Source organism: Microtus oregoni, unplaced genomic scaffold (assembly GCF_018167655.1).
Source record: "Microtus oregoni isolate MIOR12 unplaced genomic scaffold, Mior012 000044F_ref0000062, whole genome shotgun sequence".
Lineage (NCBI taxonomy): Eukaryota > Metazoa > Chordata > Mammalia > Rodentia > Cricetidae > Microtus > Microtus oregoni.
This window is the reverse complement of record NW_024543218.1, coordinates 10,516,694-10,530,068: the sequence shown is the minus strand read 5'-3', so window position 1 is coordinate 10,530,068 and position 13,375 is coordinate 10,516,694. Positions and strand designations below refer to the sequence as shown.

The 13,375-nt window shown below is 42.8% G+C and overlaps 1 protein-coding gene across 5 annotated transcripts in view; it reads left to right on the top strand.

The window, feature by feature from the left end:
* Window positions 1-10,366: 10,366 nt before the first annotated feature.
* Window positions 10,367-13,375, top strand: part of LOC121434722 (cyclin-D-binding Myb-like transcription factor 1) — a 46,035-nt gene continuing 43,026 nt past the window's right edge. For 3 of the 5 annotated variants that reach the window (XM_041633641.1, XM_041633636.1, XM_041633637.1), the window contains exon 1: window positions 10,367-10,507. The gene's annotated coding sequence lies outside the window, so the exon portion shown is untranslated. Of the gene's footprint in view, window positions 10,508-10,545; window positions 10,889-10,979; window positions 11,162-13,375 lie in introns of those variants that run through there. The other 2 variants (XM_041633638.1, XM_041633640.1) reach the window with 2 other exon arrangements.

Sequence of the window (13,375 nt, the reverse complement as noted above, 5' to 3'; positions counted from 1 at the left end):
GCCTCATTTCACTTAACACGATGATTTCCAGTTCCATCTATATTGTCACAATTTTTACTCAAATCCATGGATATTTGGGTGGTTTCTATTTCTTGGCTATCATGTACAGTGGTACAATAAATATGAAGCAACAATGTCCCTCTGACATGCTGATTTCTTTCCCTTTGTATACATGTAGTAGGACTGCTTGGTCTCTTCTGTTCTCATAACACATAACCTAATTTATACTCCTATCTGTAGGCAGTAGTTTCTGTCCCACCTGGTCCCACAGCTGTTCAGTCCCAAAGAAACACACAGAGGTCTACTTTAATTATAAACTGGTTGGCCTATTAGCTTAGCCTTCTTATTAACTAACTCTTACATCTTAAATTAATCCATAATTCTTGTCTGTGTTAGCCACATGGCTTGATTCCTTTTATCAGTGAGGCATTCTCATCTTGCTTCCTCTGTATCTGGATGAAGACTGCAAACTGAGCCTTTCCTCTTCCCAGAATTCCCCTATTCTGGTCATCCTGACTATACTTCCTACCGGGTCACTGGCCAATCAGCGTTTTATTAAACCAATACAAATGACAAATCTTTACAGGATACAAGACCATTGTCCCACAGTACCTATCAACAGTGTGCAAGAATAAAAAAATAAAATTCTGAAAGTCTTTATCAAAATGTTCTCATGGTAAGAAGGCAGGAGTTAGTCACTTGAGGGTGACTAACACACTGCACACTAACACACTGCAAGAGTTAGTCATTTGAGGGTGTTCTATTTACTGTCACCACTTCCAACAACATAGCTGTTCATAGCATTGTATTTGGAGCACTGTTGAATTAATAGATATGTTTCAGTTGGTTAGCAGTGGTAAGGTGGAATGGGTTTCTTCTCAAAAGAGAGTCAAAAAATTAATCAAGATTAAAAATGTTCCGATATCACCCCATACAGTTCTTTGGCAAGGGAAAAAAAGACTGAAGCATCATGTAACAAGAGGGTATGGAAAAACGACCAACAGCTGGTAGAGGTGTGCTAGAGAAAGGAATGTCCCCTCCTCTCAGACAGTGCCTGTGAGTCTTCTATCTTCCCACACCAGGTTGAACAGACTCTGCATATCTAATCCTGTTAGGAGAAGTTTCATTCAATTAAATATCTATATATTACTTGTCTTCACTAGCCCTACCTACTTAAGATGCGGTGTAACAAAAGTATTATGTGTTGAAGTTTAACTTAACACGGTTATATTTAGTACTACGTAGACACTCAGAAATTATCACAGAAATATTTAAAAACAGGTTGAGGGTTGGGGAGATGGCTTAGTTGGTAAGGTGCTTGCCCATAAGTAAGAAGATTATGAATTTTATTGTCACTATTATGTAAAAAAAAAAAAACAACAAAACAGGGAGTTAAGGCAGGAAACCTAATATCCTTGTGTGAAGAAAGCAGAAACAGAAAGAACTTTGATCTCACTGGCAAGCCAGTCTGGTCAAATTGGTGAGTACAGGTTCAGTGAAGGAGTCTGTCTCAAAAACAAAGTAGAGAATGACTGAGGACCACATTTGACCTTTGGCCTTCACAAGCACCCATCTGCAGCACATTTCACATGCTCATGCACATGCGTGTATACATCAAACATGACAATTCTCTTGTCCTAGAATTGATGTTGTGTGTAAAGACAAAGGATCTCTAACACCTCAGAGAACTTGATAATGCCAGACTAAGCAAAAGCAATGGAAATGGGCCAACTTTCCTAATATTTGCAGTTTGGTTTACTGCGAATGTAAGAGATTTAATTCATATATTATCATCTCTTATTGCTAGTTATGAGAAAGTTCACTGACAGTTGTTAGGCATATAGCAAACTAACATTGTAACCATGGTATGAGGTAGATATGCCACAATGGGAGTTGTTCCCCTAGAAAATAGATTATATGAAAGCAGAAATTTTGTCTCTCTTCATCAGAACCATATTCTCTGTGTCTAAAATAGTACTCGAAACAGAGTAGGTTCTGAGGAATACCTGCTGAATAAAGTGAATAAATGGATCACGAAGGTGTGAACTCCTGAGTGGTGAAGGCATTTGTTTCTTCTCTTCTGCTGCACATTCAGTGAAGGAAACTTGATGCACACCGACTGAAAGAAGTGAACAGCAATCTGCAACTCGTCTTTAAATGCTAGAAAGGGTTCCCATATCTGAATTCAAAGCATAATCCCTTCTGGTAAGCTTTATCATTGAGTCTGGGTCTGAGTTCTTGTCTGTGATCTGCTGTATCATATCCTTAGCAATTCAAGTCCCCAAATTTCCATCTACTGGTGAAGCTACTCTAAAAAGAAAATCTTGCTGAGCAATAGAGACACCTGCTGGTTGAATGATAGGCCTTACGGTGTTGCCTCTGCATCCACAAGAACTGAGCAGTGGACTTCAGAGTAACAGCAAATGTGACATAGTGTTCAAACTGACCACCTTGTGTTTGAAGAATAATAAATGCCAGCATTTGTTCCTTTCTTAATTGCCCATGGAGTGATATCTAAGAAAAGGCTGTGCTCCTGCAGACAGAAGCCACTGCAAAACATGTTCCGCTTCCAATTCTTTTGGTTAAAATAAATCGATTATGTTTGATATCAACAAACATTTAAGAATCTACTAATCAAAGAGGCTGTGCTATATGCTGGCAACCTAAATCTCTGACATGGTAAAGGTGGGTTACAGATGATCGTCTTGGCCCTGTCTGAGCATGTGCTCAGCTCCAGTCTTAGAGAGGAATACTGTTCAAAGTTCTTAAAAAGAAGGAATCCAATAATATAAATTTTGAAGATATGATGCAAAATGAAATGTCAGTCACAGAAAAAAAAACACATTATTCTATGTAAATGAGGTATCTAAAATACTCAAATTTGTAAAACCAAAGATTCCTGAAATCAAAGAGCAGACTGGTGGTTACCAGGGACCGAGGGGAGGAGGAAGTGGGAAATACTTATTCATGGGCAGAAAGTCTCCAGATAGATGATGAATCTCCAGACACTTTCTAGACAGTGTTGCACACAAATAATGTGTGTATGTGTGTGTGTGAATTATAGTGCTTCACACACTTAAAATTTAGAAAGGAAATAAACTTTTAAAAAGTTAGTTAGCAGAGCCGGCAGTGGTGGCGCATGTCATTAATTCCAGCACTCAGGAGGAAGAGGCGGGTGGATCTCTGTAAGTTCGAGGCCAGCCTAGTCTACAAGAGCTAGTTCTAAGACAGGCTCCAAAGCTACAGAGAAACCCTGTCTCCAAAACAAAACAAAACTAAACTAAACCAAAAAAAAAAAAAAGAAAAAAACACAAAAATTAGTTAACAGGACTGGGAAGATGGCTCAGCAGTTAAGAGCAATGGCTGCTCTTCCAGAAGTCAAAAGTTCGAGGTGGTTCACAACCATTTCTAGTGGAATCTGATGCCCTCTTCTGGCACAAAGGTGTACATGCAGATAGAGCACTCACACATAAATCTTTTTAGAAAAGTCAATTAACATCTGAACATGACATGGTCTACCATTTGCCTGAGCTGTGTTCTTACTATTGTATGCTATATAGGACAGTCACTCCCTACGAATACGTTCTTTATTACACTAGTCTGGACAAACACCTCCCACCATCCAGACCACGCTGTTTGTGCTCACTTTTTAAGGCTCTGCTTACATACTTTCTCAGTGATGCCTGTTGTGCGTTCTCCGTGTAAAGGCCACTTTCATAGCATCCCTGCTCTGATCCTTATTGGCACAAAAGTGTGTGAAACCTTAGGCTTCCATTGCCCTGAGAGCAACGGGAATGTTCTTCTGCTAATTTTCTAATCAGTCTCAGCAATGAAAAAGAACCAAAAAGTACAGAGAGGAGATGTCCAGGTTGAAGTATTAAGCAGTGGAGAAATGAGGCACAGACAGAAAGTAGACTTTGAGGGAAAGGGTTTAGAGCTGGACCTGCAGCCCAGAGGAAAGCCTCAGGAAGAAATGAGATAAGGTTGAACCAGGAGTGAGATGGAGCCTGAATAGAACAGGTCACTCATTCCTCCACTAGACTTAGGGTCCCTATCCACTCTCCCAAACTTTTAGAAAATCAACGGTTATATTAACAGCATCCATACACTGTGGGGAAAGACAAATTATATAGTATTTTTCTTTCTTTTTTTGTTTTTGTTTTTTTTCTCTTTTTTATTTTTTCCATTTATTTATTAAAGATTTCTGTCTCTTCCCCGCCACAGCCTCCCATTTCCCTCCCCCTCCCCCGATCAAGTCCCCCTCCTTCATTAGCCCAAAGAGCAATCAGTGTTCCCTGCTCTGTGGGAAGTCCAAGGACCACCCACCTCCATCCAGGTCTAGTAAGGTGAGCATCCAAACTGCCTAGGCTCCCCCAAAGCCAGTACGTGCAGTAGGATCAAAAACCCATTGCCATTGTTCTTGAGATCTCAGTAGACCTCATTGTCTGCTATGTTCAGCGAGTCCGGTTTTATCCCAGGCTTTTTCAGACCCAGGCCAGCTGGCCTTGGTGAGTTCCCGATAGAACATCCCCATTCTCTCAGTGTGTGGGTGCACCCCTCGCGGTCCTGAGTTCCATGCTCGTGCTCTCTCTCCTTCTGCTCCTGATTTGGACCTTGAGATTTCTGTCCGGTGCTCCAATGTGTGTCTCTGTCTCAGTCTCCTTTCATCGCCTGATGAAGGTTAATATTCAGGAGGATGCCTATATGTTTTTCTTTGGGTTCTCCTTATTTAGCTTCTCTAGGATCACTAATTATAGGCTCAATGTCCTTTGTTTATGGCTAGAAACCAAATATGAGTGAGTACATCCCATGTTCCTCTTTTTGGGTCTGGCTTACCTCACTCAGGATAGTGTTTTCTATTTCCATCCATTTGTATGCAAAATTCAAGAAGCCCTTGTTTTTTACTGCTGAGTAGTACTCTAATATGTATATATTCCATACTTTCTTCACCCATTCTTCCATTGAAGGGCATCTAGGTTGTTTCCAGGTTCTGGCTATTACAAACAATGCTGCTATGAACATAGTTGAGCATATACTTTTGTTGTATGATAGGGCCTCTCTTGGGTATATTCCCAAGAGTGGTCTTGCTGGGTCCAGGGGTAGGTTGATCCCGAATTTCCTGAGAAACTGCCACACTGCTTTCCAAAGTGGTTGCACAAGTTTGCATTCCCACCAGCAATGGATGAGTGTACCCCTTTCTCCACAACCTCTCCAGCAAAGGCTATCATTGGTGTTTTTTATTTTAGCCATTCTGACAGGTGTAAGATGGTATCTTAAAGTTGTCTTGATTTGCATTTCCCTGATCGCTAAGGAAGTTGAGCATGACCTTAAGTGTCTTTTGGCCATTTGAACTTCTTCTGTTGAGAATTCTCTGTTCAGCTCAGTGCCCCATTTTATAATTGGGTTGATTAGCCTTTTACGGTCTAGTTTCTTGAGTTCTTTATATATTTTGGAGATCAGACCTTTGTCAGTTGCGGGGTTGGTGAAGATCTTCTCCCAGTCAGTGGGTTGCCTTTGTGTCTTAGTGACAGTGTCCTTTGCTTTACAGAAGCTTCTCAGTCTCAGGAGGTCCCATTTATTCAATGAGGCCCTTAATGTCTGTGCTGCTGGGGTTATACGTAGGAAGTAGTCTCCTGTACCCAGTATTTTTCTTTTACTTTGAAAAATGTCTTTTTTTCTGAAGCATACCAACTACTTCCATGAAACAGAATCATAACACCTTAGTATTTCAAATACTTTTATATGAATACATTACCTTTTCAAAAGAGGAAATTAATTTTAGCTGAACATGGGGATGCATGCCTGTAATACTAGCTTTAGGAGGCTGAGGCAAGAGGATTATTAGTTCAAGTGCAGCCTAGGCTCAGCAGCAAGACCCTGACTTAAATAAGGAAGGGCTGGGGCAGATAAGGAAGGGAAAAGGGAAATAAGGAGGGCAGGAGGAAATTTCATTAATACTGACTCTATGATGCTGTTCATGAGTCTGATAAAAACATGAAGCCTAACAGAAGAAATCAAAATAGCACATATAGCAAATACCATTAACGTGGTGTAGATGTTTTTCTGCCATAACTTCTGTTAGAGAAGATATTTCTCACGTTTATTTTTCTTCAAGATGTTTAAATCCCAATTATTTAAATTTTCATGCATAATCTGAGAACACACTAAGAAGAGAAGTAGGTGTAACTACAGACAGATATTCTGGGATTCAAGTCGCATTCTAGACAATCTTTATAATAATTATTCAGGTTAAGGGTGCAGAGGTGTCACTGTGATAATAGATTTACATTTTTAAATATCAATGTTATGACTTTTTTTGTTTTTTCATGCTTCCTTAAAACTCCCAATGCAAGGTAGTTGGTAAAAGCAGGAATTTGTCTTCCCAACAGCAGGTGATAGAAATACCAATCTTCTCTCACCTTTCTGTCTTCCATATTCTTTATCTACTTCATCTGATAGTAAAGAATAAGACCCCTAATGGGAGGTCTAAACGTCCCTCATTTTACAACCAGATCTAGGTTTCAGTTTCTTAACACTTTCTACATTCACCCAAAGTTGAGCAGGAAGAATTTCTGCATATCTCATGGCTTCACAGACACGCATGTGCACAGACATGCATGCGCGCGCACACACACACAATCAGAGTGAGCGTTTGCCATAAGGGATGAACCTACACTGACACACTATTAACAAAGAAAGTACATGGTTTATGTTAGAGTTCATTTGGAGTATTGTCTTTATCAGACTCGGGGGTTTGCTACAACTGTAAAGGCATGTTTCTATTTCAGTACCACAGAGTCTTTGCCGCTATAGGAACCCCTGAACTCTATTCATTTTCCCCACCCCTGGTAACACTAATTTTACTGTCTCCAAAACCTTGCCCTTTACGGAATATCACTGTGGTGGATGGATGAGAGTGGTCCCTGTAGGTTCTTATGTTTGAATGCCTGCTCTCCACTTGGTGAACTATTTGAGAAGGGTTAGGTGTGGCCTGGTTGGAGATGGTATGTCATTGGGGGCAGGCTTCAAGTTTCAAAAGCCCAAAACATAATTTGCCTTCTGCCTTCAACTTGTAGATAAGGATGTAAGTTCTCAGCTAGTGCTCCAGTGCCATGCCCGCCTGTCTGCCTGCTGCCATGCTTCCTTCCCTGATAACTATGGACACATCCTTTAAAACTGTAAGCAAGCCTCCAATCAAATTCTCTTGTTTTATAAGTTGCCTGGTTATGGTGTCTCTTCACCGCAATAGAAAAGCAAAACAATCACAATGGCATAGTCTTACCACGCATACTGTAGATGGTTTTCTTCATGTAGTAATATATATCTTGATTCTTCCCTCTTTACACCAAATACAATTTCATTGTATGAGTTCACACAGTAGTGGTGCACACCTTTAATCCCAACACTTGAGAGGCAGAGGATTTGAGTTCAGTCTGGTCTACAAAACATGTTACAGTACAGCCAGAGCTATATAAAAACAAAACAAAAACAACAAAAATTCCATTTAAGGATGTGCCTCTTTGTTTAGTCATTCACCTCAGCAGTTCTCAACCTGTGAGTCATGACCCTTTTTTTGGAGGGGGGGGTCACATATCAGATATTCTACATACCAAATTATTCATGATTAATTATGAAGTAGCAAAGAAATAGTTTTATGGTTGGTGGGTCACCACAACATGAGGAACTGTATTAACGGGCCGTATCCTTAGGAAGGCTGAGAATCACTTCTGGTTTACCTGCTGAAACAAATTTTGGTGGCATTCTGTTTGTCAACTGTGAATAAGGCTGCTGTAAATATAGTGTCCAGGCTTTGCGTGAAGTTAAGTTTACAGTTTATTTGGGCAACAGAACAAGGAAAGATTGCCTTTATCATATGAGGAAAATGTTATCTTGTATAAAATAAGACAAAGTGCTAACCTGTCTTCCAAGAGGCTACACCACTGTTAGCCCCAGCAGAGAACAAGCATTGATGGTAGGCGGCGTTGTGGCTTTGGTCGGGGGCCGTTCTAACAGATGTATGGTGGTTATCCCACTACTTCTACATTCCCTTTAATTCTGAGAAATGGGTAAGCAAATAATGCTTACTACTGGTAAAAACTACATACATTTAGCTAAGAACCTAAGGATATGTAACATTTTTCTAATTAAATGCCAATTGCCAGTGTGCTTTATTAGAGGAAATCTCTAAATTTTAGTAACCTTATTAGTTATCTGAAACTCGTTACCAGTTTCCACAAAGTCCTCGGATATGAGAATATAAGTGAAAGCCAGGATTTTTCTTCTATTTATGATAGTTTCATATTGAAACAAGATCCTAACTAGTATTATTAATAAAAACCTGGAGTCAGATATTGGGGCAAAAGCTGAAAGATCAGAGAAGCAAAGAATGACCAAAGTCACTTCTTACCTCTCTGCAACCTCAGACCAAAAAGGGGCCGAGATCCTGTCTATGCCCCGCCTTATCACTTCTGGTCTCCTGTCTGTACAGACCTCCAGACCTAGCAGCTAGCTCTATCCTCTGATCTCCAAGCAAGTTTTATTGTCAAAACACAAAATGCCACACAACATCATATAGTATATTTTTACATATCTTGTCATATTTCTTGTCCCCCTTCTTTCTTGATCATCTACTTTTTTAACCCACCCAATGTCGTGTTCATTCTTTCTCTTAAAAAGAAAAACACCCTCGAAAGAAACGTATAGTCCAAATTGTTGGCCATCTACTCCTGTGGACCAGGCCTGTCTTAGAGTATGGCTGACACATCCAATTTCACTCCACTGAAAAAACTCAATTTCCCTTTCCCAAGAGCTGTCATTTGCAAACAGGGTGGGACTTTGTGTCCATGTCCCCTCCTTCTTGCTTAGACTTGAAAGACCAACTTTAAATTTTCTATCAACAATAGCAAAAAGAACGCAGAACATATCTTGGCTTTATAAACAAGTTAGATGCCACTGAAGTCATAAAAAAGGAATCTACTGCCTAGAACCTGATTTTGAGATGGAGTCTACATAGCCTATGCTACCTCAGATTCCCAAGCCTTCTGCTACAGCCTCTTCACTGCCGAAATTAGTGTCCCGCTTGGGGTGCCTTAAACACAGCAAAAAAAAGGGGGCTTCTTTGGTGTTCTCATCAGAGTCTGCACTTTTTGCAGAGGACGGAGGTTAGGACAGAACCACAAATGGTCAGCGTCCAGAGTTAACTGACTGTGGAGTGCCCATCCCTGAATGGGACATTTAAAGTGGAATCCCTAAACCAAGGCCAACTTGAAGATGGGGGCAGAGAAACTGAAAGCGCCAGGGCAAGGGGGAGACTGGTGTGAAATACCCATCACCCAGAGGCAAACCACTGCTCCAGTCAACATTCCAGCTTGGATGGGGTAAAGGCTTCCATCCCCAGCTAAGGGACGACTGGCAGCCAAGGGTGCTGAGGGAAAGTCAGTTTCCTTCCTAAGAAAGACCGGATTGGTTTCCCATGTTCAAGAGCTCAGATCTACACACAAGGACATTTGAGCTACACAAATACTCACGAATACACAAACACTTAATAGAATAACAGGACATGAATGTGATTTGAGCGGGGGATGTCAGGGGGAACACGGGTGGTGTTGGAGTGGGCAGGGAAGAGTGAATACGGTCAAAAATGCATTTGATCACGTATGAAGATCTCAAAACCAAAGATGCAACTCCCTTAAGGAATCCGATTCCTAAAGATTTGCATGGGTGTCACACGGCTTTAATCCCGGCACACGGGAGGCAGGCAGATCTCTTTGAGTTCGAGGCCAGCCTGGGCTACACAAGAGAGTACCTGGGCAGGCTCCAAAGCTACACAGAAAAATCCTGTCTCAAAAAAACAAAACAAACAATATTTTTTTAAAAAAAAAAAGGCACAGCGAGAGGGTTTCTATTTTGTTCATTTCTAAGGCTCCAGATTATAGGGCTGCAGCCGGCGTAGAGCAACAGCACTGAACTTGAAATGCATCCAGAACCTTCGTTTCCTAAAAAGCGAGATCACAGTCAACGGAGACCATCTTTCCCCAAGAATTATAGCACCCGCCCAGACTCCAAGGAGCAGAGACGACGTCTGCACCCCCAGGCTCCCTCAAGCCGGCCCACAGCGCTCCCTCCTCTCCGCTTCGGATCTCCGGGAAGGGGCCAGAGGCAGATGGAGCAGAGGCCTGCGCCTGGCTTTGCCGCACCGGCAACAGCTGGACGGCGAGAGCCGCACAACCGCTCGCTAAGAGAATGGCGACCGAGCCCTCGCAGCGCGCCGCCGAGGCCGGAAGTGACGTCGCGGGTGGCGCGCGGGGCCGCCCCACGGGAGAGGCGGGCAGAAGGGGGGTTGCTGGGAGGCGGGGGGCGGGGCGCGGCCGCGGCTCCGTTTCCGGTGGCTGCTTGCGCTCGCTCACCCCAGCTGCAGCCACTCTCTCCCGTGGCTGCTTCCTCCATCCTGGTATTTTTTGGAGCCTCCATCCTGGTTCTTCCAAAGTGCCCGGACCCAAAACAGGAAGTAAGTGCGATGGAACCTACAGGTCCGGGCCTCTGGCGCAGCCGCTCCGCCCAGTGAGACCGGGCCGGCCCCTTCGCAGGCCTTGGCTGCCGTCGGCCGGGCGCCGCGGGCGGGGTCGGAGCTCGGCCTTCGCCCAGTGGCCCCGGCGGCACGCCGCGCCCGCCACCTCCTTCGCCGGCCCGTGCGGGCGTTGGCGGTCGGGACCGCCGGGCAGGCGCCCGGGCGCCGCGGCGAGCCGGCGGCGGCGGAAAATGGCGGCGGGCTAGAGGATCCAAATGGCGCCGGGACCCCTGGGGGTGGGCCCGAGCCGCAGCGGACGGCGCCGGGCGCCCGCGGGAGTCTGCGTGTGAGGCAGCGGAGCTTCAAGCCTGCCTCAGCTGGGTCCGCCGTCAGGGAGGCCCCCTGGGCGGCCTGGGCGTGGGTGGGGTTGGCAGTGGGGGCGGGGGTCGCCCGAGCCCACTCGTGGCCCTGGGGCTCGGTTAGCCCGTGTGGCTCTCGCCAGTTGTAGGGCTCGACTGTAATCCGCGAGGGAGTCGTGGGTACTGGCCGGACCTTCTCTGTAAAGACCGCGGGACGTGGCCTGGGGTACGGGGGGAACCCTACCTAGCCCAGCCGAGAAGTCATTGACCAGATCGTGCCGAGCAAGCCTTAGGGGTAAAGCCTGTTTGGTCCTCTAGGAAGAAGTGTGTGTGTGTGTGTGTGTGTGTGTGTGTGTGTGTGTGTGTGTGTGTGTGTGTTTAGTTTAACTCCGAGAGAAGTGGTCCAGTGCCATCCCTGTGCTCTAGGAAGAAGTGTGTGTGTGTGTGTGTGTGTGTGTGTGTGTGTGTGTGTGTGTTTAGTTTAACTCCGAGAGAAGTGGTCCAGTGCCATCCTGTGCTGTTGAATGATACAGCATATGTTTTCTTAGTAAAAGACTCAGTGTAGCTAAGGAAAGGGTGAGAAATACACTTCTCCCTTTCCCGGGCTGAATTTTCGCGATTGCTTTTGTCAGATCTTGTACCCCTTTCTGACAGCAAGACTTCCATTTGAGACTTTATAGAAAGAAAGAAGCATTTCAGTACAGCTTGAAATATTTCATGTCTTAAGGTAGATACAGTGCAATTTGAGACTTTTATTAGAACTGTTTTTATTTTGTAATTAACTTGTGCCTTTAAGGCTGCAAATCAAGGAAGAACCTTTGATTATGTTGAAAGTTTTATAAATATGAAGTCCATTTTCTTTTTCTTGTACTTAAGATTTCTTTAAGCTAGTTTCAGATGACTACTATTGTAACATTTAAAACTGCAACTATAATAACAAAACAAAGTCTGATTTTACTGTGATAAACTAGTGATAAATTATGTATATTTGGCTAAGATTAGAAAAATTTTTAATTGCACTTAAAAAAATTTTACACTTAAGTTGGTGAGGGGCTAACAGTGCCACTCCACCCCAGTCAGGAGTTACATATAATAGTTTAGTCCTATATGGAAAAAATTGTTATGGTTAGGAGGGTCTTTATGATTTTATCCCATTACTTTACCTCTTTCCCCAGATGTTTTTGTGTACCACCAAACAAGCTAATGTTCTTCATTATTTTACTTGATAGGCTTGTCACAAACTATTGGTGGAATTATCTAGAAATTCTACTACCTGTTCTGAATCTGTTTTGTTGATTGCCATTGAGATAAATAGTAGAGCCCCCTGCTGCTTTTAGAAAAAAATGTTACTTTTTTCCCTTTGTCTTCAGCATTTATTCAGAAAGTCCCGAGCCTTGCATGCTTCTTAAGAATTTAAATCTGTATCTTTAGCAGTTTAGAGACTACATACAGCATTAACCTTTTTCTCTGAGTATTCAGGTTTTAATATTTTTAAATGAGGATATCAAAGTTTTGGACTTACAGTTTGAGCCTGACCGTAAAATGTGTCAGAGAAATAGTTCCTAATGTCCTCCTGTGTTTCCTTTTTTAAAGTTGTGCTTGCCTGTGCCATTCTGTGTCTGTCCCTAACAAAGGACTTTGCTTTGTGTTTATTAAAGAGCACAGAAAATGTGGTATGGGAAAGAATGAGGATACCTTTTTATAGAAACAGTTTCACAAGGGAAGAAGTTGCTTTACTGACCCAGAATGACAAAACCAAACTTTGTTATGAAACTATATCTACGTTTAGCATCTAACATTTATGGTGACTATTTTTGTTTAGGGTTAGTTTTGACCTGTTGATTGTTTTCAGCAGATTATTATCACAGCATACACAAATTTTTCTGGGTCAGGGGCATGGACAAGTGCCTAATTCAAGATTAAAGTTATGCATTTAGTTTAGGTTGTAAAAGCTAATTGCATGTTAATCCAAGGCTTCATGAAGTTGGTTACTGTGTTTTCATAAAGGCAGGATTAAGCAGACTGAGCACACAGTAGGACAACAGACTAAGTCCATAGTCTTAAATGATCTCAGGGCATGTTATTAGCTTGGCATCAAGGTCTGGCAGAAGTTTAGTCTCTTCAAAGACTGGATATTTTCAGAAAGCTCCACAGATTTTGTCTTAGTCTATTGATGCAGTGACTTAAATTAACATCTCTGAGGATACATACACCTAACAAAAAACAAACATCCCTAAGTATGTATATCTTGACTGTAGATATTAGACTAAGGATAGAGCCTGGTGCTTTTGAAAATATTAGAGAACTGGGTGACTTACTTGAAACTTTGATCTGTGTTGCAAACACATCAAAGCTTTAGATAAGCATTGGTGTTGGGGAGGGTTCAGTGGTGTCCCGCCTTAGCCCACAGATCAGCGTCTACTCCACATAACTGAACTTCACATAGAGCCTTGGTAGAGGCCGTCTGCTTAGTACTGCCTTCCTCAGTCTGGGTTCTCATTTTACTGTG